Below are 26,547 nucleotides of genomic sequence, written 5' to 3' on the forward strand. Positions count from 1 at the left end.
TAAAAAAGTTGCCTCGTACATCTCCTCTAAACCTTGCCCCTCGCACATTAAACCTATGTCCCCTAGTAATTGACCCCTCTACCCTGGGAAAAAGTCTCTGACTATCCACTCTGTCTATGCCCCTCATAAGTTTGTAGACCTCTATCAGGTCGCTCCTCAACCTTGTTCGTTCCAGTGAGAACAAATCATGCTTATTCAACCTCTCCTCATAGCTAATGCCCTCCATACCAGGCAACGTCCTGGTAAATCTGTTCTGCACCCTTTCTAAAGCCTCCACATCCTTCTGGTAGTGTGGCAACCAGAATTGAACACTATACTCCAAGTGTGGCCTAACTAAGGTTCTATACAGCTGCAACATGACTTGCCAATTTTTATACTCAATGCCCTGGCCAATGAAGGCAAGCATGTCGAATGCCTTCTTGACTACCTTCTCCACCTGTGTTACCCCTTTCAGTGACCTGTGGACCTGTACATCAAGATCTCTCTGACTGTCAATACACTTGAGAGTTCTACCATTCACAGTATATTCCCTACCTGCATTAGATCTTCCAAAATGCATTACCTCACATTTGCCATCTCCAAACAATCTAAATCCTGCTGTATCCTCTGACAGTCCTCATCGCTATCTGCAATTCCACCATCCTTTGTGTTGTCCGCAAACTTACTAATCAGACCAGTTACATTTCCCTCCAAATCATTTATATATACTATGAACAGCAAAGGTCCCAGCACTGATCCCTGCGGAACACCACTAGTCACAGCCCTCCAATCAGAAAAGCACCCTTCCATTGCTACTCTCTGCGTTCTATGACCTAGCCAGTACTGTATCCATCTTGCCAGTTCACCTCTGATCCCATGTGACTTCACTTTTTGTATCAGTCTGCCATGAGGGACCTTGTCAAAGGCCTTACTGAAGTCCATATAGACAATATCCACTGCCCTACCTGCATCAATCATCTTTGTGACCTCCTTGAAAAATTCTATCATATTAGGGAGACATGACCTCCCCTTTACAAAACCGTGCTGCCTCTCGCTAATACGACTACTTGCTTCCAAATGGGAGTAGATCCTGTCTCGAAGAATTCTCTCCAGTAATTTCCCTACCACTGATGTAAGGCTCACCGGCCTGTAGTTCCCTTCATTATCCTTGCTACTCTTCTTAAACAAAGGAACAACATTGGCTATTCTCCAGTCCTCCGGGACATCACCTGAAGATGGTGAGGATCCAAAGATTTCTGTCAAGGCCTCAGCAATTTCCTCTCTCGCCTCCTTCAGTATTCTGGGGTAGATCCCATCAGGCCCTGGGGACTTATCTACCTTAATATTTTTCAAGATGCCCAATACCTCGTTCTTTTGGATCACAATGTGACCCAGGCTATCGACATACCCTTCTCCAGACTCAACAACACCAATTCCTTCTCTTTGGTGAATACTGATGCAAAGTATTCATTTAGTACCTCACCCATTTCCTCTGGCTCCACACATAGATTCCCTCCCCTGTCGTTCAGTGGGACAACCCTTTCCCTGGCTACCCTCTTACTTTTTATGGACGTATTAAAAGCCTTGGGATTTTCCTTAACCCTATTTGCCAATGACTTTTCGTGACCCCTTTTAGCCCTTCTGGCTCCTTGCTTAAGTTGTTTCCTACTTTCCTTATATTCCACACAGTCTTCGTCTGTTCCCAGCCTTCTAGCCCTGACAAAGGCCTCCTTTTTCTTTTTGACGAGGCCAACAATATTTCTCGTTATCCAAGGTTCCTGAAATTTGCTGTATTTATCCTTCTTCCGCACAGGAACCTGCTGGTCCTGAATTCCTTTCAACTGACATTTGAAAGCCTCCCACATGTCAGATGTTGATTTACCCTCTAACATCCGCCCCCAATCTAGGTTCTTCAGTTTCCGCCTAATATTGTTATAATTAGCCTTCCCTCAATTTTGCACATTCACCCTAGGACCACTCTTATCCTTGTCCACCAGCACTTTAAAACTTACTGAATTGTGGTCACTGTTCCCAAAATGCTCTCCTACTGAAACTTCTACCACCTGGCCGGGTTCATTCCCCAATATCAGGTCCAGTACAGCCCCTTCCCTAGTTGGACTATCTACATATTGTTTCAAGAAGCCCTCCTGGATGCTCCTTACAAACTCTGCCCTGTCCAAGCCCCTAGTACTAAATGAGTCCCAGTCAATATTGAGGAGGTCTCCCATCACATTACTAGTCTCCCATTAGAACAACCCTGTTGCTTTTACTCCTTTCCGAAATATGTCTACCGATCTGCTCCTCTATGTCCCGCTGGCTGTTGGGAGGCCTGTAGTAAACCCCCAACATTGTGACTGCACCCTTCTTATTCCTGATCCCTACCCATATAGCCTCGCTGCCCTCTGAGGTGTCCTCCCGCAGCACAGCTGTGATATTCTCCCTAACCAGTAGCGCAACTCCTCCACCCCTTTTACATCCCCCTTTATCCCACCTGAAACATCTAAATCCTGGAATGTTTAGCTGCCAATCCTGTCCTTCCCTCAACCAGGTCTCTGTAATGGCAACAACATCATAGTTGCAAGTACTAATCCAAGCTCTAAGTTCATCTGCCTTACCTGTTGTACTTCTTGCATTAGAACATATGCACTTCAGGCCACCTGTCCCACTGTCTTCAGCAACATCTCCCTGTCTGCTCTTCCTCAGAGCCATATTGGCCCTATTCCCTAGTTCTCCCTCAATTTTTTCACCTTCTGACCTATTGCTCCGATACCCACCCCCCTGCCATACTAGTTTAAACCCTCCCGTGTGACACTAGCAAACCTCGTGGCCAGGATATTTATGCTTCTCCAGTTTAGATGCGACCCGTCCTTCTTATACAGGCCACTCCTGCCCCGGAAGAGCTCCCAGTGGTCCAGATAACCAAAACCCACCCTCCTACACCAGCTGTTTAGCCACGTGTTTAGCTTCTCTATCTTCCTATTTCTAGCCTCACTGGCACGTGGCACAAGATTAATCCCGAGATTACAACACTAGAGGTTCTGTCTTTTAACTTTCTGCCTAGCTCCCTGAACTCCTGCTGCAGGACCTCATGCCCCTTCCTGCCTATGTCGTTAGTACCAATATGTACAACAACCTCTGCCTGTTTGCCCTCCCCCTTCAGGATGCCTGCTACCCGTTCTGAGACATCCTGGACCCTGGCACCAGGGAGGCAACATACCAACATTCCTGCACTGACTGCCTGCCCCTTCTGGTAGTCACCCATTTCTCTGCCTGCACCTTGGGTGTGACCACATTTATATAACTGCTATCTATGATGCTTTCCGCCACCTGCATGCTCCTAACTGCATCCAACTGCTGCTACAACCGAACCATGCGGTCTGTGAGGAGCTCCGGTTGGGTGCACTTTCTGCAGATGAAGCTGGAAGCCTCCCGGACCTGCCACATCTCACAGTCAGAGCACTGCACCCCTCTAATTGACATTGCATTTATTAATTTGTAAATTAAATTTAAAAAATAAATTTAAAAAAAAGTTATTGTTAACTATATATTTTGTAGCACCAGATTTCTGCTATGTACAAGCTAAATACAGTACTCTCCGATCTCTGGCTTAGATACCCCTCTAAATTATGATTAAGTAATTAATTACGTTTAATTAGTTTGACAATGTTTAATTTTTAAATTTAGTGCAGATTTCCTACCAGCCAATGAGGTCACAGCTTTCCTGTGACGTCACGTTTCAGTCCCATCCCGCCCCTCCCCCCCAACCGGAAAACTCAGAATAGCAAAATATCCCCGGCTCTCCCTCTCTCTCTCTCTCCCGCTCCCGGGAATGAAGGCCGCTGGAACCTGGAGGTAAGTTTATATCACTTACCTGTTCCCAAGCTGCTCCCCGGCTCTCTCTCTCTCGCTCCCGCTCCCGAAAACCTGCCCTTAAGACAGCAGTCCTGGTCCTGCCCAGGTGTAACCCATCCAGTTTTTACTATTCCTCCCTGTCCCAGAACCAGTCCCAATGTCCCAGGAATCTGAAACCTTCCCGTTTGCACCATCGTTCTAGCCATGTATTTGCCCGATACATCCTGCCATTTGTACTCTGATTAGCAGGTGGCTCTGGTAGTAATCTTGAGTTCACTACTTTTGAGGTCTTACTTTTCAACTTACTTCCTAACTCCCTGGGCGCGATTCTCCGCCCCCCACGACGGGTCGGAGAATAGCGGGAGGGCCTTCCCGACATTTTTCCCGACCTCCCGCTATTCTCCCCCCCCCCACGGCCGCCCCACGACACGAATTGCTGCTCGCCATTTTTTTACGGCAAGCAGCGATTCTTCCCTATCCGATGGGGCGATTTCCCAGGCCTTTCCGGCCGTTTTCACGAATTTAAACACACCTGCTATCACAGTTCATGAAAACGGCCGCAAAGTGCCGTTCTGCACAACCATGCCACCGATTGCCACGGCCGCACCACGGCCGTGCCAAGGGTGGCATGGGCCCGCGATCGGTGGGCACCGATCGCGGGCAGCGGGTCCGATTCCCGCACACACTTTGTCCCTCCGCCGCCCCGCAGGATCAGTCTGTGGGGCGGCTGAGGGGCATGACGTACCGCGCCTGCGCGGGTTTGACGCATATGCGCGATGACATCATCCGCGCATGCGCGGGTTGGAGCCATCCAACCCGCGCATGCGCGGCTGACGTCATCGTGCGCGTCAGCCGCCGTGAGTCTTGGCGGCCGGGCCTAGCGAACGTTCGCTAAGCCCGCGCTGCCGTTCTTACTGGGGCCGAGATGCTAGCCCCGACCGGGGGGGTGCATCAGGTCCCGGGAGGGGGCGCGGAGGCTGCCGTGAAACATGGCCGGTTTCACGGCAGCCTTTACGACTCTCCGCATTTGCGGAGAATCGTGCCCCCTATATTTGGCTTTTAGCTGGGTCACTGCCCATGTGGAGTTTGCACATTCTCCCCGTGTTTGCGTGGGTTTCGCCCCCACAACCCGAAGATGTGCAGGGTAGGTGGATTGGCCACGCTAAATTGCCCCTTAATTGGAAAAAAATGAATTGGGTACTCTAAATTTATTTTTTTTTAAATTTGGCTTTTAGGACATCATACCTTTTTAAAATCTATGCCATTAGCGCTATTGTGTACCACGACCACTGGCTGTTTACTCTCCCCTTCCAGAATATCCTGCAGCTGAGATATCCTCCTACAGGGGAGGCAACATACCATCTGGAGTCTTGTTTGTTGCCAGAGAAATGCCTGTCTATTCCCCTTACAATAGAATCCCCTATAACTATTGCGTTCCTTCACTTTTTACTCCTCTCCTGCAGCACAGCCAATCACGGTGCAACAAATTTTGCTGCTGCTTTCCCCTGAGAGGCCATTCCCCTCAACACTATCCAAAGCGGGATATCTGTTCTGCAGGGGAATGGCCACAGGAGATTCCTGCGCTACCTGCCTCGCTCTCTTGCTCTGCCTGGTGGGCACCCATTCCCTTCCTGCCTGCGGGGCCTGAGACTGCGGTGTGACCACCTCTCTGAACGTGCGATCCACAACACTCTCCGCCTCGCGGATGCTCCACAGTGTCCGCAGCCGACGATCCGACTCTGAAGCCGGTATGGACGCGTTCCACGCAAGACCATATTTGTAACTGTACACACTTAATGCCAACAAAAATGTTTATGTTTAAGTACACAAGCCTCAAGACCTCATCAATGAGCCTTCACCACGGCAACAATAAAAACCTCATATTAAATACACAATATGACACAGTGCCACAATGTGAAACTTTGGTTGTGGATCAAGTTAGATCCATGGAACTTTTGTCTCTGTGACCAAGGGCTGAATTTTCCGAACCCCAACGGGTGAAATCGCGGTTCGGTGACGGGGCGGAGAATCCCCGATGACGACAGAATCGGGGGCGGCGCAATTTTCGCGATGCTTCGCCCCTTGAAAAGCACCGTACTCTCGGAGTACGCCGCACACTGTATTCACGGCCTCAGCCCATTGCCTGAGGCCCCCCCCCCCCCGATTCTCCGTCCCCGACTGGCCGAGTACCCGACGGCGTGGCACACGTGTGGTCTCACCAGTCGGGAACTCAGCGTGGCGGCTACGGACACAGTCCAGCACCGCCACGGTCAGGGGAGGGCTGATCCGCCGGCTGGGGGTGGCAATCTTCAGAGCTGGGGGCACTGTGTGAGGGGGGGGGTGCCATCCGGGGGGCGCGAGCCGGCCGAGGGGGGGGTCACTATTGCGTGGGTCCGCGGGTTGAGTCCACCATGAATCCAGCCCATAATTCCTGTCGTACCCAATGTATGGTTCACTTGATGATCAGAGCGATGCCCCTGCAGTCAGTGGTGAGTGTCCCTTTAAGGGAAACAGGGTTATCTGGCTTGGGGGAGCAATTAGGATGAGAGTGGGTGATGACCCCGGGGGGGGGGGGGGGGGGGGGGGTGGAGTCCTCTCTTGGGCAGAATGCATGTGGGGACTGGAGCAGCCGATGTAATTCCCCAGGACAGCCAGGGGGCTGCTGGCCTCTGTACAGTTTTTATATATACCTGTTGTGTTTTGAAAGAAAACCACAACGTGCATCATTACACTGTCCACGAGGAACGAGAAGGTGATATTCAAAATTGCTCATACTGCGCAGTGCAGGAACAAGCAGGCTGGAAGAAGAGATGGGATGTTAAGTACATCTTTCAACAATGGCTAAGAGCTTGCCTTGTCATAGTCCATTGCAGGCTTGGCAATAACTCTCAGTCAGGAGTTGGATCGGGACCATGTGATGCTTAGAATATTGAGATCAACTTCTAACCCAAAGTCAGCTCCCTCCATGTGTACGGCATCGGATGTGAGTGGGTATTAGCTGGTCAGCCAGTATGAGCTTTGGAGTTTCTTTTACGTTGGTGAGCTACTCGCGAATGGAAAATAGGACTGACTTCACTCTGTCAGTCAGCATTAACGTGCACACTTGGCAAGGTCACCGGATGGTTACATTCCTGATTACATACAGAAGGGACACATAAACCCAGGAAATAACCTGACTGTATGAGAGGTTATCACCTTTAGCTTCTTGCCAATGAACAAGAGGCCTGTATCCATTACAATTCTTTCCAGACTGCAATTCAGCAATGCTCAACATCCAATCTGGATAATCCTTGGAGCCCTGTTCAATCCCAGATCATAGCATCATAGAACCCCTGCAGTGCAGAATGAGGCCATTTGGCCCATCAAGTCAGCACTGACCCTTGGAAAGAGCACCTTACTTAAGGCCACGCTTCCACCCTATCCGCGTAACCCAGTAATCCCACCCACCCTTTTTGGATACAACCTCATGTCATCTCCACCTCAAAGGCCGCTTGCTTCCACCTCCGACTTTCCTTTGGTCTATTTGCTGCAGAAACAGTTATTTGTGCCTCTATTACCTCCCAAGCTTGACTATTCCTTTGATCATTTGGTTGGTCTCTCAGTTCTTTTCCCCATTCCCAAAACTTAAGGTCACCCAACGCTCTACTGTCCATTTTCCATCTCTTCTTCTTTGGCAGATGAGTTACTTCTACGCCAGTCGGTTGGGTTCTGAGGTGGCTGACCTTTGTTTAATGTGTGGCACATGTGGTTTCGGGTAGTGTTAGTTAAATGAGGCATTTAGAGCTTCTATTCCCCCCTCCTGCCCAACTGTGCCGCTGCATCTTCCCGATATGGGGCGGGATTCTCCGACCCACCGCCGGGTCGGAGAAGCAGCGGGGGTTGGCGTAAATCCCGCCCCCGCCGTCCTCCTAATTCTCCGGCCCACCCAAAAATCAGCCCGCCGTGAGTCGTGCCGCCTGCCTCGGAGAATGGCGGGATCCGGCGCGACTCAATGGGCCCCGGGGCTGCCCGAATTCTCCGGCCCGCAATGGGCCGAATTCCTGCCCGTCTTTTGCCAATCCCGCTGGCGTAAATTGGAGTAGATCCCTTACCGGCGGGACCTGGCGGCACGGGCGGCCTCCGGGGTTCTTGGGGGGGGGGGGGGGGCGCGGGTGTATCTGGCCCCGGGAGGTGCCCCTACGGTGGCCTGGCCCGCGATCGGAGCCCACCGATCCACGGGCGGGCCTGTGCTAGGGGGGCACTCTATCCTTCTGCACCGGAGGCTGTACCAGTCCGCCATTCCAGGTGCGGAACTGAAGCCCTCTGCGCATGCGCAGGGATGAAGCCAGCACACGCTGGTGGTCTCACGCATGCTCCAACTTGCGCCGGCCAGCGGAGGCCCTTCGGCGCTGGTTGGCGTGGCGGCAAGGCCCTTTCTCGCCGGCCAGCGGGGCGCAAACCACTCCGGGGTGGGCCGAGCCCCTGAAGGTGCGATGGTTTCTGCACCTTTGGGGCGGCCTGGCACCGGAGTGGTTCACGCCACTCCGTCCTGCTGGGACCCCCCGCCCCGCCGGTTAGGGGAGAATCCCCCCCCCCCAGGTCTCTCGATGTGTTCCCTGCTTCCCCCCAAATGAACGTTCTCCATTTTGCTCAGTCGCAAGCTAGCGTCTCCCATGAGTTGGCGCAGATGTTTCACCTTCACAAATGTTTTGAGGACATCCCGAAAGTGCTTCCATTGTCCTGGAAGGCTGCTCCCATGGCTGCATTCCTGGTAGAGGGGTCCCTTTGGGAGTCTGATGTCAGGTATATGAGTGATGAGTCCTGTCCAATGGAGGTGGTTCTGAGTGATCAGCACCTCAATGTTGTGCATGTTGACTTGAGGGAGGATCATGCTGTTGGACCACCGAATCTCTGAAGCATCCAGGAGCATGGCGATCACTGCTGCCCAGTAAACCAGGGCCTTCGTCTCTGGTTTGCAACCCTGGTCCTCAAATACTCTTCTTCAAACGAAGGCTGAGCTGACACATCTGGGCGGGGGTGGGGGTTATTCAAGTAAACGGCAAAGAGGAACTCCGAAGAGTCCATAAGGAAGACATTTATTCAGCATAAAAGCAGTATTTACACAGGAACCGGTTAGACATCCGAGGGTCCTCACTCCTGTCTGTCAGCTGCTACAGCTGTTATACTCGTGCTGGTTAACTCACAACCCAATCTGTATCAGGGAACAATCATCCCCAGCTGGAGGAGTCCCCAGGAAGGGCGATAACACCTTCCCCCCGAAAACTCGCTCGAAAACAATCACGAGGAGAGTACAAAGAAAAAACAGGAGGAGAATAAAGAGAACAAACCAGTACAACAGAATCACAATGGCCAGACATCAACACCAAAAAAACACGGTTCGGGCCCAACAAGGTGCCACAAAATGGGGGGAACCGGATGGACCGGTGTTCATCCCGCTGAACATTACGTCTGGTCCAACACCCCCACCAACCACACAAAGGGCGAAGCTGCTTACAGCTGAACCTGGGGAGGGTGCTCATCATTGGGTCTGGCCCATCGACCCAAGGTCTTACCAGCACTGTGTAACTTTCAGCCACAAAGGGACTGGGTGGGGGGATGGGATCATCAGACAACGCCCAACACTATGCCCCATATACCCAAACAAATTCTCGCCACGGCGTCAGCGTACAAAAAAACCGGGGAATTTACCATGCCAATCGAAAGCCCAGGGAGCTTTTGCCCCAGAATTTATACAGCACTGATTCAATCAGGCACATCACACAAACTCAGGGTCCACACACACCCCAACAGTCTCTGGAGCACAAAACGTGCAACCGTGTGGCGACATCAGTACTCATGTAGAATACCGTCTATCTCGCAGTCCCAACCATCGCGGAACTATCTTTCAAAATCCAGGCAGCGCTCACAAACCCGAACAACATTCCAAAAGGACGGCGGCCAACTCCAATCAGGACTCCCCAGTAAACCATTCTGTCACAGCAGGCCGGCATCGCAGAAAGGGCCACGAATAGAAACGGGCGAAGATGTTGTGCGACCAGCACCAGAAGTTGCCCTGATGACCCCTGATACTGCCGGATACATCGGACCCCGGAACCCTCCCAGCACAGGCCCTCTACAGGCCCGGCCCTCGCCTGCCCTTTCAATACAGGTTCCCAAAGAGGGTCTCATAGCAACGAAAAGTCCGTTCCTCAATCCAAGCTCCTAAAAATAATTTCAGGTAAAGCAGCTGACAGCTCCAATTCATCTTCAACGCCAATGGAGTAAATGGCAAAGAGTGTCCGAAGGGTTCATAAAAAGACATTTATTCAGCTCAGCATAACAGCAATATTTGACCTGCCTTCCATCATAAGGTCAGAAGTGGGGATGTTTGCAGATGCACAATGTTCAGCACCATTCGCAACTCCTCAGTTACTGAAGCAGTCCATGTCCAAATGCAGCAAGACCTGGACAATATCCAGGCTTCGGCTGACAAGTGGCAAGTTACATTCATGCCACACGAGTGCCAGGCAATGACCATCTCCTCCAAGAGAGGATCTAACCACCATCCCTTGACATTCAAAGGCATTATCATCGTTGAATCCCCCACAATCAACATCTTGGGGGTTACCGTTGATCAGAAACTGAACTGGACTAGCCACATTAATACTGTGGCTCACCAAGGCTCCTTAGACAGCACCTTCCAAACCTAAGACCACTGCCATCTAGAAGGACAAGAGCAGCAGATACCTCGTAACCCCACCACCTGGAGGTTCCCCTTGAAGTCACTCACCGCCCTGACTTGGAAATATATCGCCGTTCCTTCACTGTCGCTGGGGTAACATCCTGGAATCCTGGAACTCCCTCCCTAACAGCACAGTGGGTGTACCTATACCTGAAGGACTGCAGTGGTTCAAAAAGGCAACTCACCACCACCTTCTGAAGGGCAACTAGGGACAGGCGATAAATGCTGGCCTAACCAGTGACGCTCACATCTCGTAAATGAATAAAAAATGTAAAAAGAACTACCCGGACCCAGTTACACATCTCAGGGTCCTCACTCCATCCTGCCAGCTGCCATAGTAGCTGACCTGTTTTACTAGTGCTGGTTAACTCACAGCCCAGACAGCACCATGGAACAATCATCCCTAGCTGGATATGTCCCGTGCAAGTTTATAGCAGTTATCATCTCAAATTAAGCACCTATTCATCCATCAGCTTCAAATGCATTGAACTACATTGGCTCCAGTTCCTTTGCCCTTTTCCCCATCTCTGTCAATTCTTTCAGTCCCCTTACCATCTCCCACTCATACCTCCAACTCTCCATTCCTCTTGTACATCCCTCCCTCTCTCCACCCTGTCATTGGTTTCAACTGCCTAAAGCTCAAACTCTTGGGTTTCCCTCCTTTCCAACTCCTTCTCCAAGCCTTCATGCCCACCCAAATGCTTGCAATTTCAGAGGGGACTGTTGGCGATCAGGATCAGGAAACAAAGGTCAAGGGAGGTTTGATAGAAGCGTTCAAAATTGCAGGTTTCCTCCTTCGCAACCCATGGTTACTGAAGCTAATTCCGCTTCCCTCTTTGATATGCTTGCTGAACCGGAAAACTGCCACAAAACGGCCACCAATTCCGCATTTGGCTGGGGGCGAGCAGGAAGGCAGCATAGAGCACCCGGCTCTAGCTCCCGATACGACCTGGAGAATTGCTGGGTCCATGGCCACGCAGGCTGCACGGCGGCGGCCTGCAGCGGCCGCATCGTGCTTTGTGGCGGAGGCCGCTCGCAGGCCCGACCCGCGAAATAGTCCCCCCACCTTCAGCCGGCTTGCACGCTCCGGACCGCCCCACCACAGTGCCCCATCCCCGAATAATAATAATCATTTATTGTCACAAGTAGGCTTCAATGAAGTTACTGTGAAAAGCCCCTAGTCGCCACATTCCGGCGCCTGTTCGGGGAGGCTGGTACGGGAATTGAACCCGCGCTGCTGGCCTTGTTCTGCATTGCTAGGCCAGCTGTTTAGCCCACTGTGCTAAACCACTCCCTGCCCGTGGATTGGCCCTGCCCCAACTGTGGCGGCGCTGGACTGTGTCCGCTGCCGCCACGCTGAGTTCCCGACGGTTGAGACCCACGCCTTCAGGAACTCGGCATGTCGGGGGCGGAGCATCGGAGGGGCGGGTATCAGGCAATGACCTGAGGCCGTAGATACGGCGCTCGGCGTACTCTCCCAAGTACGCCACTTTGGAGCGGGCGGCGCATCGCGGAAGTGGCGCCACCCCTGATTCTGTCGGGAATTTGGATTCTCCGACCCATCGCCGAACGCGTTTCCGGCGTCGGCGACCGGAAAATCCTTGGACCCATTCTGGTGAACCGTTTCCATGCTCTCGTTGACGTCTTCCCATCTTTCCTACGATACAGCGTCCGGAACTGGACATGGGTCCCCCACTTCCCCCTCCCACCCACTCTAACCTGAGCAGTGGGGCAAGGCTGGTGGGGGCTGCTTTTCCTGCTGGCCCCTGATTTCCCTGGATTCTGGGATCTAGCGGGATTATCACGGGTCAGTCACCCACCGCCCTCCCAGAGCCAGCGGAGTCACATTTTCACTCAACAATCAGGAAGAACGATGGTGAAATCATGGTGAATCAGTGAACACAAGAGACCTTTCAGCCCATCCTGCCTCTGCCAGCTCTCCGTGGGAGCCATCCAATTGGCCCCGGTCCTCTGTTACTATCCCGTAGCCCTGTACAGTTTTTCATTTTCATGTATTTACACGATTTGCTTAAACATACTCTTGAGCCTACTGTTCATAGTATCATAGAATCCCTACAGTGCAGAAGGAGGCTATTCGTCCCATTGAGTCTGCACTGACCCTCTGAAAGAACACTCCACCCAAGCCCACTTCTCTGCCTAACCTTTTTAAAAAATAAATTTAGTATACCCAATTATTTTTTTTCCAATTAAGAGGCCAGTCCACCTACCCTGCATATCTTTGGGTTGTGGGAGCGAAACCCACGCAGACACTGGGAGAATGTTCAAACTCCACACGGACAGTGACCTGGGGCCAGGATCGAACCCAGGTCCTCGGCACCGCGAGGTAGCAGGGCTAACCCATTGCGTCACTGTTCCGCCCCTCCCTTCCCTACCCCAATAACCCCTTGTGGTAGTCGGTATTAGGGGCATTGGGGTACCCAGGTTGGTGCTGTAAGACCATTGGTGTGGGAGGTACCTGTGACAGCGATATCATTGGTGAAGCCGGCCTGCTGGTTCCGCCCAGTAAGGCGGAGTATAAGAGCCTGCGTCTCCCCAGCAGCTGGATTCTGTACCTGCGCTGCTGGGGGAAACATCTAGTCCAATAAAGCCTTCAATTGTCATCCAATCTCGCTTCTGGAGTCATTGATCGAGCATCACCCCTCAACCTAATCTACAGATCCCTGGACCCAGAAAGCCAAATTAGCGTGGCCAATCCACCTAACCTGTACATCTCGGGACTGTGGGAGGAAACTGCAGCACCCGGAGGAAACCCACGCAGACGTGAAGAGAAAGTGCAAACTCCACACAGCCAGCCACCCGAGGTCGGAATTGACCCCGGGTCCCTGGCGCTGATGCAGCAGTGCTAACCACTATGCCACCGTGCCGCCCCATTGCTGTCCTGTTGGGCATTAATTCCAAAGTTTCTGCATGAAATAGAGAAAATGGAAAGTAAGTGTCAGAGCGGTTGACCAGAGGGGTCAAAACATTCCCTTTGGTCGCTTACCACTTGTATCAAGTTTATTTTTTATGCACCCTTGTCATGCATTTCCGCCACAGTTAAGCTTTGAGGAAGGGGTTCGTTCCCACACCCCAGAACCCAGCAGCTACCAGTATTTTGCTTTAGTCACAGAGCTCTGCATGGCAGCTTACACAGATATAAGACTCTGTGAAGTAAAACACATCGAAGATGAGTCAGATTAAAAAGGACATTACCTCTCCCTGTCGCTCCACAATAATGAGTGACAAAAAGCCAAAGTCAGCAAAGAACGGAATTGGTTGAAATCGGGTCACAGAGTGATTCTCTCCCCGACTCTCTATTGGTGCCTGGATGACTAATTGAGCTTCCGAGCCGATTTCAGTCAGTTCCCAGTCCTGGCCTGCCGCAGCTATCATCTGTCTCGTGCCTGTGGAGCCCCTTTCTGAAGTCATCTATATTTGGCGACGGTGATCGGGTTTCACTGGAATGCCTGCATCAGGAGATCTCACACAGGCCGTGCGTGGGCTGTAGCAGGCAGCTCACAAGGAGGGAGTTCAGAGGCTCGAGGCCCTGGCCAAACCACAGCGACTTTTCCAAAGGGGTGGAAAAGGATAGGAAATTACAGGGCGGCGCAGTTGAAAAGGGGACGGCAGGAGGACCAGAGGGATGGGTGATGTGCGAAGCAATCCCAGGCGCAGGCCTGTGAAAACAGGGCTGGGTGTCTTCAGTCATGTGGAGAAATGGGAGAGGGGAGCTGGGGTTGCTCTACTCCTGAAGGGCGAGAAGGTTGATGTGTTATGTACTCTGGGATAACACAGGCTGCAACTGGATGCAGCTTTAACTAAAAGATGCTCCAGGTATAGCACACTGGGCTGAACAGCTGGCTTATAATGCAGAAAAATGCCAGCAGCATGGGTTCAATTCCCATGCCAGCCTCCCTGAACAGGTGCCGGAATGTGGTGACTAGGGGCTTTTCACAGTAACTTCATTTGAAGCCTACTTGTGACAATAAGCGATTTTCATTTTTTCAGTTAATTTCATTTTTCAGACCTTTAAGTTAGTTCAATCTGATTTATTGAACCTGTCGCACAGTTAGCACAGTTCCCTGTGAGTTCGACTCTCTGCTGACTTAAGTGTGGTTACTCTGTCTGACTGAAACAGACCAGCTCTTAGCCACGTGCTGGAGGTGTGATACTGTACATACACCCTGACTCACTCTGTAGATGTTCATCAGTGGAAAGAGGCGGAGTGTGAATGCCTCATGCCTTTTATAGTGAGATACCACCCCTGAGTGTCCTGCCTGCTCATTGGACATGTCCTGTTCTCTGTGTTCATTAGCTGCCTGTCGGGCAGCACGGTAGCATTGTGGACAGCACAATCGCTTCACAGCTCCAGGGTCCCAGGTTCGATTCCGGCTTGGGTCACTGTCTGTGCGGAGTCTGCACATCCTCCCCGTGAGTGCATGGGTTTCCTCCGGGTGCTCTGGTTTCCTCCCACAGTCCAAAGATGTGCAGGTTAGGTGGATTGGCCATGATAAATTGCTGTTAGTGTTGGGTGGGGTTACTGGGTTATGCGGATAGGGTGGAAGTGTTAACCTTGGGTAGGGTGCTCTTTCCAGGAGCCGGTGCAGACTCGATGGGCCGAATGGCCTCCTTCTGCACTGTAAATTCTATGATGATAATTCTATGATGATATATAATTATCTGCATGTCTGCATATCATGACAAAGGTCAGGGAAGGTTTGATAGAAGTGTTCAAAATTGCAGGTTTCGATAGAGCAAATAAGGGCAAACTGGTTTCACTGGCAGCAAGGTCATCAACCAGGTTGAACTTCCCTGTCAAAGGAGCCAGAGGGAGATGAGGAAAATGGATGTAACATTGGAAACATTTATAGGGCTCCAGCGTGGGGACTGGGACGAATCGGGTAGGTTGGCCAACGAGCCAGCATGGGAGTGCTGGACCGAATGGCATCGCTCTGTGCTGTGTGATTCGATAATTGTATGAAGCTGTAATCAATCTGTGTTAGCCCTCGGACGTACACACCAGGACATCAACCCTGAGCAGCCTGAGAATGGCAACAAGGACAGGTGTCGAAAACATCCAATTCTGTTCCTGACTGACAGTACAAGTGCTTCAATGGCCTTGAGGAGGGAGAGGTCAGGTTCTTTTCCTTTATTCTTTCATGAGGGGAGGCGGTGGCGTAGTGGTATTGTCACTAGACTAGTAATCCAGAGACCCAGAGTAATGCTCTGGGGACCCAGGTTCAAACCCCGCCACTGCAGATGGTGAAATCTGAATTCCGTAAAAATCTGGTGGTGACCATGAAACCATTGCCGATGGTCGTAAAAACCCATCTGGGTTCACTAATGTCCTTTAGGGAAGTAATCTCTGTCGCCCTTACCTGGTCTGGCCTACATGTGACTCCAGGCCCACAGCAATAGGTAATTAGGGATGGGCAATAAATGCTGGCATAGCATTTCATTCACCCCGTCACTGGCAAGGACAGCATTTGTTGCCCATCCCTTGAACTGAGTGGTCTTCCAGGTCATTTCAGAGAACAGAGTTGAATCCCCCCCACGGTGGCGCAGTGGGTTAGCCCTGCTGCCTCATGGCGCTGAGGTCCCAGGTTCGATCCCGGCTCTGGGTCACTGTTGGTGTGGCGTTTGCACTTTCTCCCCGTGTTTGCGTGGGTTTCGCCCCAACAACTGTCCCTTAATTGGGAAATTTTAAATTGTCCCTTAATTGGGAAAAAAGATGAATTGGGTACTCTAAATGTATTAAAAAAAAGAGTTGAATTCCTACAGTGCTGTGTATCTGGAGTCACATGTAGACTATTAGTCTACAAGGGCATCTGATATAACCTATTCATATCAGTACCTTGACACTCTACTGATACTAGGTTTAGCTTGAATTTCTATTTTGTTTTTGTTCTTTCCGAGAATCATAGAATCCCTACTGTGTAGAAGGAGGCCATTCGGCCCACTGAGTCTGTACCGAACCTGCAAAGGGGCACCCCACCCAGGCCCACGCCCCCACTCTATTCCAGTAACCCCACCCAATCGTTGGACACTGAGGGCCAATTTTAGCACGGCCAATCCACCTAACCTGCACATCTTTGGACTGTGGGAGGAAACCGGAGCACCCGAAGGAAACCCACGCAGACACGGGGAGAAAGTGCAAATTCCACACAGACATTCACCCAAGGCTGGAATTGAACCCGCGTCCCTGGCACTATGAGGCAGCAGTGCTAACCACTGTGTCACCCATAAAAAACATCTCAAGAATGTGCCAGGCAGGGCGACATGGTGGCGCAGTATTATGAAATGAAATGAAATGAAAATTGCTTATTGTCACGAGTAGGCTTCAATGAAGTTACTGTGAAAAGCCCCTAGTCGCCACATTCCGGCGCCTGTTCGGGGAGGCTGTTACGGGAATTGAACCGTGCTGCTGGCCTGCCTTGGTCTGCTTTAAAAGCCAGCGATATAGCCCAGTGTGCTGCGCTGCTGCCTCACGGTGCCGAGGACCCGGGTTCGATCCCTTCCCCGAGTCACTGTCCGTGTGGAGTTTGCACATTCTTCCCGTGTCTGCGTGGGTTTCACCCCCCCCACAAACCCAAAAAGAGGTGCAGGCTCGGTGGAACGACCACGCTAAATTGCCCCTTAATTGGGAAAAAAAATTGGGTACTCTAAATTTAAAAAAAAAGAACATGCCAAAACGGAGGCCTTGAGTCACGCAAAGGGATATTAGGACAGATGTCCAAACAGGTGGGTTTTACAAAGTTTCTTCAGGAAAGAAAATGAGGTCCAGATGCCAAGAGATTTTGGGAGGGAATTAGAAACATGGAAACTAGGAGCAGGAGGAGGCCATTGGGCCCTTCGACCCTGCTCCAATATTCAATATCATCATGGCTGATCATCCAATTTAGTAACCTGTTCCCACTTTCCCCCCCCATATCCTTTGATCCCTTTTGCCCAAGTACTATATCCAGCTCGTCCTTGAAAAGATAATGGGCAGGATTCGACATTGGCCAATGCCGAAATCGGGATTCACGATTAGGTGGAGAATCAGACTTGGCGGTGAAATTGTGGCGGGTGCCTAGTTCACGCCAAACTTTTAAAATATTCTTTATTGTCAGAAGTAGGCTTACATTAACCCTGCAATGAAGTTACTGTGAAATGCCCCTAGTCACCACATTCCGGCGCCTGTTCGGGTACACTGAGGGGGAATTCAGAATGTCCAATTCACCCTAACAAACACGTCTTTCGGGACTTGTGGGAGGAAACCGGAGCACCCGGAGGAAACCCACGCAGACACTGGGAGAACGTGCAGACACCGCACAGTGACCCAAGCCGGGAATCCCAACTGGGACCCTGGCATGTGAAGCAACAGTGCTAACCACTGTGCCTCGACAGCGTCATCACTGTGTTCCACTCTGCACGGACAGTAAATGCCGTTCGCATATCATCAGCGGGCCTGATACAGTGTGAGCCAGGGTCTCCGCGATGTTCTGCCTCCTCCGGGGGAGGAATTCCCCACGGTGAGGTTCACTTGCGGTTATAAAATTCGGGAAATAGGTGCCATGGCTGTTGAGCGAGAGAGAGGCGGTGGGACACGGAGAGACGCAACCGTGGACTGCCGGTCCTGACACTGGCCAGGCTGGTGGGCAGTGTAGCGGGGCAGGGAGCTCTGCCAGAGCTGGGGAGTGGGGAACCAGGGGACAGGCCATGGAGCCGGGACGACCACTCAAGGGACCAGGCTGTCCAGGCATGGAGCACCGTTGCTGGGCCTGCAAGGCAGCCATCTTGCTGCGCCCCCACTGACTGCCCACCATGGCCTGTGGTTCTACAGAGTGACATCGGCCGTATGGGTGCGCAGCTCCCACTCTACACCCCACCACCCCCACATTCCAACCCCCACCCCAGCTCCAACCCTCCACCATACAACCACACCCCCCTGGCAAACCGGTCGCCCTCTGTCGGCAGGGCAGCATGCGGCCCACCCAAGGGCAGCAAGTGTGGGCTGGATGGGATCTGCAGAGCGTACTGCTAACATGGGCAGTGCCAGCCGACAGTACCCTAGCAGCAGGGACGTGCCCAGGGCCAGAGGACCCCACGGTGCCGGGCACCGACGAGACCAGGGGTGTGGAGATGGAGGAGGATGGGGGGGGGGGGGGTGATGGAGAGGGACATGCAGGGGCAGGGTCCGCAGTGCCAGCTGATGCCACCATGTAGCCCATTGGAACTGGTTGGGTTCGGGGGTGCGCACAGTGCTAACATGTCAGCCTTTCACCCCCTGCAGACAATGGATATTGGAATACAAACAGCAATGGTGGCCTTCCTCCTAGTTGCCACAGCCCTGGGGGATGCACTCCAGCTGTACTCCCGCACGCTGCTCAAGGAGGAGGAGGAAGCTGCAGCAGTGAAGCGGACAACAGAGGGGTAAATGACAGCCACTCAAGTTGGAGAGCCGGCTGCCCAACAGGCGGAGGAGGTGCCAAGGAGGCACCATGTGTGGCACCGCGTGAGGCCTCATGTGTACCGGCAGCGCCTGTCATTCGAGGACCTGCCAGACCGGGCATGATGTTGAAGACATCGACTGAGCAGGGAGACAGTGCAACATAACTTCTACACCATGGAATTCTTCCAGGCATCGAGTGGGGGCCTGTCCGGGATCTAACAGAGCTCAGTGCACAGCTACATTTGCACCATTGTAGTGGCCCTTCACGTCCGGTCAGCACAATACATCCATTTTAATGTAGACCGAGCCCACCAGGATGCCCGGGCAGTGGGGTTCACTGCCATCGCTGAGATGCGCCAGGTCCCGGGGGCGATTGATGAGATGCATGTCCCCTACGAATACCGGCAGATGACAGGCCGGTCTTCACAAACCGAAAGGGGTACCACTCGATGAACGTGCAGCTGGTGTGTGACCATGAGATGCGCAACATGCACATCTGCGCCGATACCTGTGCAGTATGCATGACGCCTTCACCCTGGCACATTCAATGGTTTGTGCCCTGGCCCCTATCGCTATTTTATATACTACACCCGTCCCATCCTAATTGGTAACTATCTGTCTGGCCATACGGGCCCGAACGCTACTTAGAACATAGAACAGTACAGGCCCTTCGGCCCTCGATGTTGTGCCGAGCAATGATCACCCTACTCAAACCCACGTACCCACCCTATACCCGTAACCCAACAACCCCCCCCTTAACCTTATTTTTTAGGACACTACGGACAATTTAGCATGGCCAATCCACCTAACCCGCACATCTTTGGACTGTGAGAGGAAACCGGAGCACCCGGAGGAAACCCACGCACACAGGGGGAGGACGTGCAGACTCCGCACAGACAGTGACCCAGCCAGGAATTGAACCTGGGACCCTAGAGCTGTGAAGCATTTATGCTAACCATCATGCTACCGTGCTACTTCAACAGCATGTCCTACTTTTCAACAATAATCAAATTCTGGACGGCTAAGTGACAAATACAACACGGCGGATTCCTTAGATCTTGGTCCATTCATCAGAACAAAAACTTTCTCAGGAACTACTTTATCAAATCTCTCATCTCATCGTTCACTTAGCCTCACAATTTTCTATACACAGGGGATTATAAGCCAGGTTCAGATAACCTTCTGAAGCTACCAAGATGCTAACTATGGGCGGGATTCTCCGACCCCACGCAGGGTCGGAGAATAGGCGGGAAGCGGCGTTATTTCCGCTCCCGCAGGTTTTTGAATTCTCCCGCCGGTCATAAACGGGCATTGTGCAAATCCCGCCGGCAGCCTGTGAAAACAGCTGGCGCCGGCGGGATTTCATTTTTTTTAAACTTACCTCAAATCTCCGGCCCGGATGGGCCGAAGTCCCGCCGCTGGGAGGCCTTCTCCCGCCGCCGAGGTTTACACCACCTCTGAAACGGCGGACTCAGCGGCGCGAGCGGGCCCTCGGGGTCCTGGGGGGGCGGGGAGCGATCGGACCCGGGGGGGGGGTGCCCCCACGGAGGCCTGGCCCGCGATCGGGGCCCCCCGCTCACTCCGCGGGGCAGTGCCGTGGGGGCACTCTTTCTCCTTCCGCGCCGCCACGGCCTCCGCCATGGCGGATGCGGAGGAGAACCCCGCATCGCGCATGCGCTGGCAGTGACGTCAGCGGCCAGCTGCCGCTGACGTCACTGCCGGCGCATGCGCCGACCGCCGAAAGCCTTTCGGCCAGCCCCGCTTCCGACTGCGCCGGGTGTTTGCGCCAGTCTTCTGGTGCAAACTGCTCCGGCGCGGGGCTGGCCCCCAAAGGTGGGGAGAATTCCCCACCTTTGGGGAGGCGCGACCCCTGAGTGGTTGGCGCCACTCCCCTACGCCGGCACCCTCCGTCACGCCGGGTAGGGGAGAATCCCGCCCTATATTTTAAATGTTAGTATATCCGATTCTTACCGCATTTTGGACATGTTGAATGTCAAAACTTAATCCAATGCAAGAGTTTAGAACTTCTAATCGACTTTAACCAGCTGGAAAATTTGGGCCAGGAGACCGAGGGATTTAATAATAATCTTTATTATTGTCACAAACAGGCTTACATTAACACTACAGTGAGGTTACTGTGAAAATCCCCTAGTCGCCACAATCCGGTGCCTGTTCGGGTACACTTAGGGAAAATTCAGAACGTCCAATTCACCTAACAGCACGTCTTTCGGGACCTGTGGGAGGAAACCGGAGCGCCCGGAGGAAACTCACACAGACACGGGGAGAACGTGCAGACTCCGCACAGACAGTGACCCAAGCCGGGAATCGAACCTGAGACCTTGGAGCTGTGAAGCAGCAGTGCGAACCACTGTGTTACCGTGCCGGGGGATTTACTGGATGTGGTGAAAATACTGGAATGAGGGCACGGCGACACAATGGTTGTCACAGCTACCCCACGGCGCCAGGGAACTGAGTTCGATCCTGGCCTTGGGTCACTGTCTGTGCACAGTCTGCATGTTTTCCCTGCACCTGCGTGGGTTTCCTCCGGGTGCTCCGGTTTCTTCCCACAGTCCAAAGTTGTGCATGATGTGGAGATGCCGGCGTTGGACTGGGGTGAGCGCAGTAAGAAGTCTTACAACACCAGGTTAAAGTCCAACAGGGTTGTTTCAAACACTGGCGTTCGGAGCGCTGCTCCTTCCTCAGGTGAAAGTGAAGTTACTGTGAGGTGTGAGTTACAAAGTTGTGCAGGTTAGGTCGGTCGGCAATGATAAATTGCCCTTAGTGTCCAAAAGGTTAGGTGGGGTTACGGGGATGGGGCGGGAGACTGGGCCTGGGTAGGGTGCACTTTCCAGGGGGCGGTGCAGAATTGATGGGCAGAATGGCCTCCTTCTGCATTGTAGGGATTCTTTGATTTTATGGTTATTCTATGATTTTGCAAATGGAAAGCACAGATCAGACCAAGAAGCAGTGAACTGCAGTCGAATTAGACACAGGAAAGATATTTGATTGCAGCGCAGAATTCCAGCCACACTTGGAATTAACATTTGGAATTCCTTTTACTGCTGCCAAAACTAGTGAAAACGCGTCGCTCGTAGCCACAAGCACCATGCACATCTACAGCAAAGCAGCATCAAAGCCTGGGTTCTTTGTCATGCTTCGGAGAAGACACTTAAAAGCAATACCAGCTCCAGTGCAGGAGTCGGGCGCGGCGGAGTAAAATTAACTCACTACCTTCTGTAATTTTTCCCTGGAGCTGAAGTGGTTCCCCCGGGAAGGACGAGGGCAGCTGTGTGCCACTTCCCCAAAGGACCGGTCGCAAATAGCGTCAATAGCGTGGGGAGACGGCTCCCTGAGAGGCAAACCACGCACGGGGGTAAGTGTGTTCAGCTGCCGAAACAGAGGAGGGATTAAAAACAGTTCTGCTACTGGCCGGGGTGGCGGAAAGGTTGCTCAGCAAGAGTTCCGGGGATATCATCTCGTGGAGTTCTATTTTAGGAGCATTGTCCCATCGAACACAGCTGCTATCAAAAGCTATGGCTCATTGACACTCAGCAGGCGACAGGTGTTGGGGGGGGGGGGGGGTTGTGGGGGAGGCGATGACTAAGTCACTCGGATGGTTTGGAACTGGAATTAAGGGCTTTCTCTCTGCTTCAATTATTAAAGAGGAACTCATCAGCCGTAGCTCGAGGGGAGAATGATAGAATAGGCTGAAGGATTAATCCAAGTCTGAGATTTGGGGCTGGATTCTTCGGTTTTCAGGCTATGTCCTGACGCCGGCGTGGGAACGGTGGCGTTTTACGACCAAAGATTTGGCGCCAAGCGGCCGCCGATCCTCCGTGTAGCTGGAGGCTAGCACGCCGGCAGCGTAGAGCACCCGGCTCTAGCTGCCAGTACGGTTGGAGAATTGCCGGGTGTGTGGCCGCGAATGGGCAGGGCGGCGGCCTGCAGCGGCCGTGCCGTGCTACTTGCTGCCGGCAGCGCGTGGACCCGGCCTCTCAAATTGTGGCCCTGCTTTGGCCATGCTCGCGACCCCCGGACCACTCCCCAACAGTTCCACAGCCCCATGCCAATGTCCCCCCTGCCCGCCCACCGGCCCTCCCTCGACTGTGGCGGCGCTGGACTGAGTCCGTAGCCGCCACACCGAGTTCCCGATAAGTAATACCGTGAGAGGCCCACGCCGTCGGGAATTCGGCCGATCGGGGGCGGAGCTTCAAGGGGGGAGGACCTCAGGCAACGTCTTTGGAGGGGGCGGAGCATCGCGAAAGCGCGGCGTCGCCACCGATTTCGGAACGAACCTTGATTCTCCGGCCGAACGCGATTTCGGCGTCGGTGACCGGAGAATCCCGCCCCTGGTGTTTATTTTCCCATTTGGTCCTCATTGAAGCTTGTTGTATTTTTTGCAGAATTCTCTTTGACATTTACAGTATTGATCTGTGTTTTCCAAATTAAACCCAACCTGATGACCATTATCGTCTCACCATCCCTTCTCTACCAAACACTCAACGGGCCAATAATCAGCACAGTGATAATGCCGCTGGATTTCAAATCTAGAGACCCAGGCTAGTGCTCTGCTGACATGGGTTCAAATCCCACCCCGGCGGCTGGTTAAATTTAAATTCAAAGAATAAATCTCTCAGTGATGGTAACTACCATTATTATTATAATTTGGTTCACTAAGGGCAGCATGGTGGCACAGTGGTTAGTACTGCTGCCTCACAGCGCCAGGGGCCTGGGTTTGATTCTGACCTCAGGTGACTGTGTGGAGTCTGCACCTTCTCCCCGTGTCTACGTGGGTTTCCTCCCACAATCCAAAGATGTGCGAGTTAGGTAGATTGGCCATGCTAAATTGCCACTTAGTCTCCAAGGTTTGGTCCCGGGGATCGGGGTGGTGTCATGTGCGAGTGCCTATAAGAATTGGATATTTAAGAAATGTACCTTTGAGAAATCAAGCTGATCATGTTACTGAAGTGATGTCACGGAAGGCGGGGGGGGGGGGGGGGGGGGGGGGGGGAGCTGAGCCCACTGCTGATTTTTGGGAGTTTTAGTTTCAGATTGAAGAAACCTTGGGTGTGTCTGTTAGCTGCATTGCTGGTGATCTCTGCCATGATCTCTTAATCCATTGGTGAAATCGGAATTGTAAAAGGTCTCATAAAAGGTCTCAGTATTGAATATAAATCTAAGGGGCGCAATTCTCCGCTGCCCACGACGGGTCGGAGAATAGCGGGAGGGCCTTCCCGACATTTTCCCCAACCTCCCGCTATTCTCCCCCCCACCCCACCGCCACGGCCGCCCCACGACACAAATCGCTGCTCGCCGTTTATTACGGCGAACAGCGATTCTCCCCTGGCTGATGGGCCGAGTTCCCAGGCCTTTATGACCGTTTTCACGAACGCAAACACACCTGCTCTCACTGTTCGTGAAAACGGCCGCAAAGTGCCGTTCCGGACAACCATGGCACTGATTGGCACGGCCGCACCACGGGCGTGCCAAGGGTGGCATGGGCCCGCGATCGGTGGGCACCGATCGCGGGCAGCGGGTCCGATACCCGCGCACTCTTTGTTCCTCCGCCGCCCCACAGGATCAGTCCGCGGGGCGGCTGAGGGGCATGACGTCGTGCGCATCAGCCGCCGTGATGCTTGGCGCGCAGGCTTAGCGACAGTCGCTAAGCCCGCGATGCCGTGCTTTGCAGGGCCGCACTGCTAGCCCCGCCCGGGGGGGAGAATCGGGTCCTGGGAGGGGGCGCAGAGGCTGCCATGCAACACGGCCGGTTTCAAGGCAGCCTTTACGACTCTCCGCATTTGCGGAGATTCGCGCCCAAAGTTTCTGTTTGAAGGATTTGTTAAGTCTTTTGTATGTGTAAAGGAACAGTTTGCAGGATTGGATAGTGTTGTATTATTTCTGGGGTTATCTTTGAAGTAAGGGGTGTTAAGAGATCCAATGTTTATTTAAAAGGCTAATTTGAGTTCATGGAATAAACATTGTTTTGTTTTAAAAACCACGTGTCCATAATTGTAATACTACACCTGGGGAACAAGCCGTGTGCTTCAAAAGCAACAATCCATTAAAGGTGGGGGTTGCTTGAACGCCATGATACATTTTGGGGTTCTGAAAACACCACTCCCATTACAGTGGGGGGAGTGGGCCTGGATGGGGTGCTCTTTCGGAGGGTCTGTGCGGACCTGATGGATCGAATGGCCTCCTTCTGCACTGTAGGTATTCTAGAATGCCCCTTCAGCGGAACAAAAATAAGCCTACACGTGATTCCTGACCACCAGCAATGTGGTTGACACAATGGCCTCTGAAGTTGCCTTCCAATCCACTCATTTCAAGGACAATTAGGGAGGGGCATCAGACATTGGGCTTGCCAGTGATGAACCCATTCCACAAAAAAATAAAAATATCACTTCTTCTCTTCCCTTCTAACCCAATTGTTGCCCAGATGAACTTCTAGCATTCCTTGTCTTGGGGAAGAGGTGGCGTAGTGGTATTGTCACTGGACTAGTAAAGCAGAGAGCCAGAGGACCCTAGTTCAAATCCCGCCACTGCAGATGATCAAATGTGAATTCAATTAAAAAAACAAATTAAAAAAGTCTAAGGTGACTTAGAGAAGTCTTAGTGAAGGAAATCTGCTGTCTGTACCTGGTCTGGCCTACATGTGACTCTTAACTACTCCCTCAAGGTAACTTCATTGCACTGTTAATGTCAGCCTACTTGTGACACTAATAAAGATTATTAAGGGCAATTAGGGATGGGCAATAAATGCTGGCACAGCCCACCTCCAATGAACCAACAAAAGAAACCCACAGGGGCAGCACGGTGGCGCAGTGGGTTAGCACTGCGGCCTCACGGCGCTGAGGTCCCAAGTTCAATCCCGGTTCTGGGTCACTGTCCATGTGGAGTCGGCACATTCTCCCCGTGTTTGCGTGGGTTTCACCCCCACAACCCAAAAATGTGCAGGGTCGGTGGATTGGCCACTCCAAATTGCCCCTTAATTGGAAAAATGAGTGGGATGACTAAATTTATATTTTTTTAAAATAAAAAAAATAAAAGTAACCCACATCCACGTGGGGAATAAGCAGCCACCCCCAAATCTCTCACCTCACTGGCCAAAAGGTGACCCCCTGTCTGCACTGCCGCACACAGGCGTATTCCGACGGCCGCAAGACACAGTCGCCCTCAGGGACCTGGCACCAGCTGGTCCCCCCCCCCGCACAACTGCCCCAGCACCACCCATCCTCCCCCCAGCGCACCTCACCACAGCCCCCGCTCCAGGACGATCCGTCCTCCCCTTTGTCCCACCCGGGGATGAAGATGAGGACGACACCAGGGGACCAAGCCGGTGCCTGCATCACCACCGGGACTGCGGCGCTCACAGCGGAGGATCAAGGCACCCGATCGGCTGAATTTGTGACCTTTCCCCAAACTGTACACTTTAAAAATGCTCACATACCATTGAAAATAGTTTTTCCACCACCCCTGCTGGACTCTTTTTTAACAGGGGGTGAATGTGGTAGTCTCCACTGTTTGTATATATTACGTATATTAGAGGTAATACGGTAAG

The 26,547-nt window shown here is 52.5% G+C and overlaps 1 protein-coding gene across 2 annotated transcripts in view; it reads right to left on the reverse strand.

Moving 5' to 3' along the window:
- palld (palladin, cytoskeletal associated protein) overlaps window positions 1-22,368 on the reverse strand; it is a 499,404-nt gene extending 477,036 nt beyond the window's left edge. The window contains exon 1 of one of the 2 annotated variants that reach the window (XM_038805828.1): window positions 22,218-22,368. The gene's annotated coding sequence lies outside the window, so the exon portion shown is untranslated. Of the gene's footprint in view, window positions 1-13,765; window positions 13,917-22,217 lie in introns of those variants that run through there. The other variant, XM_038805826.1, reaches the window with a different exon arrangement.
- Between the last annotated feature and the right edge of the window lie 4,179 nt (window positions 22,369-26,547).

Source organism: Scyliorhinus canicula, chromosome 8 (assembly GCF_902713615.1).
Source record: "Scyliorhinus canicula chromosome 8, sScyCan1.1, whole genome shotgun sequence".
Taxonomy (NCBI): Eukaryota; Metazoa; Chordata; class Chondrichthyes; order Carcharhiniformes; family Scyliorhinidae; genus Scyliorhinus; species Scyliorhinus canicula.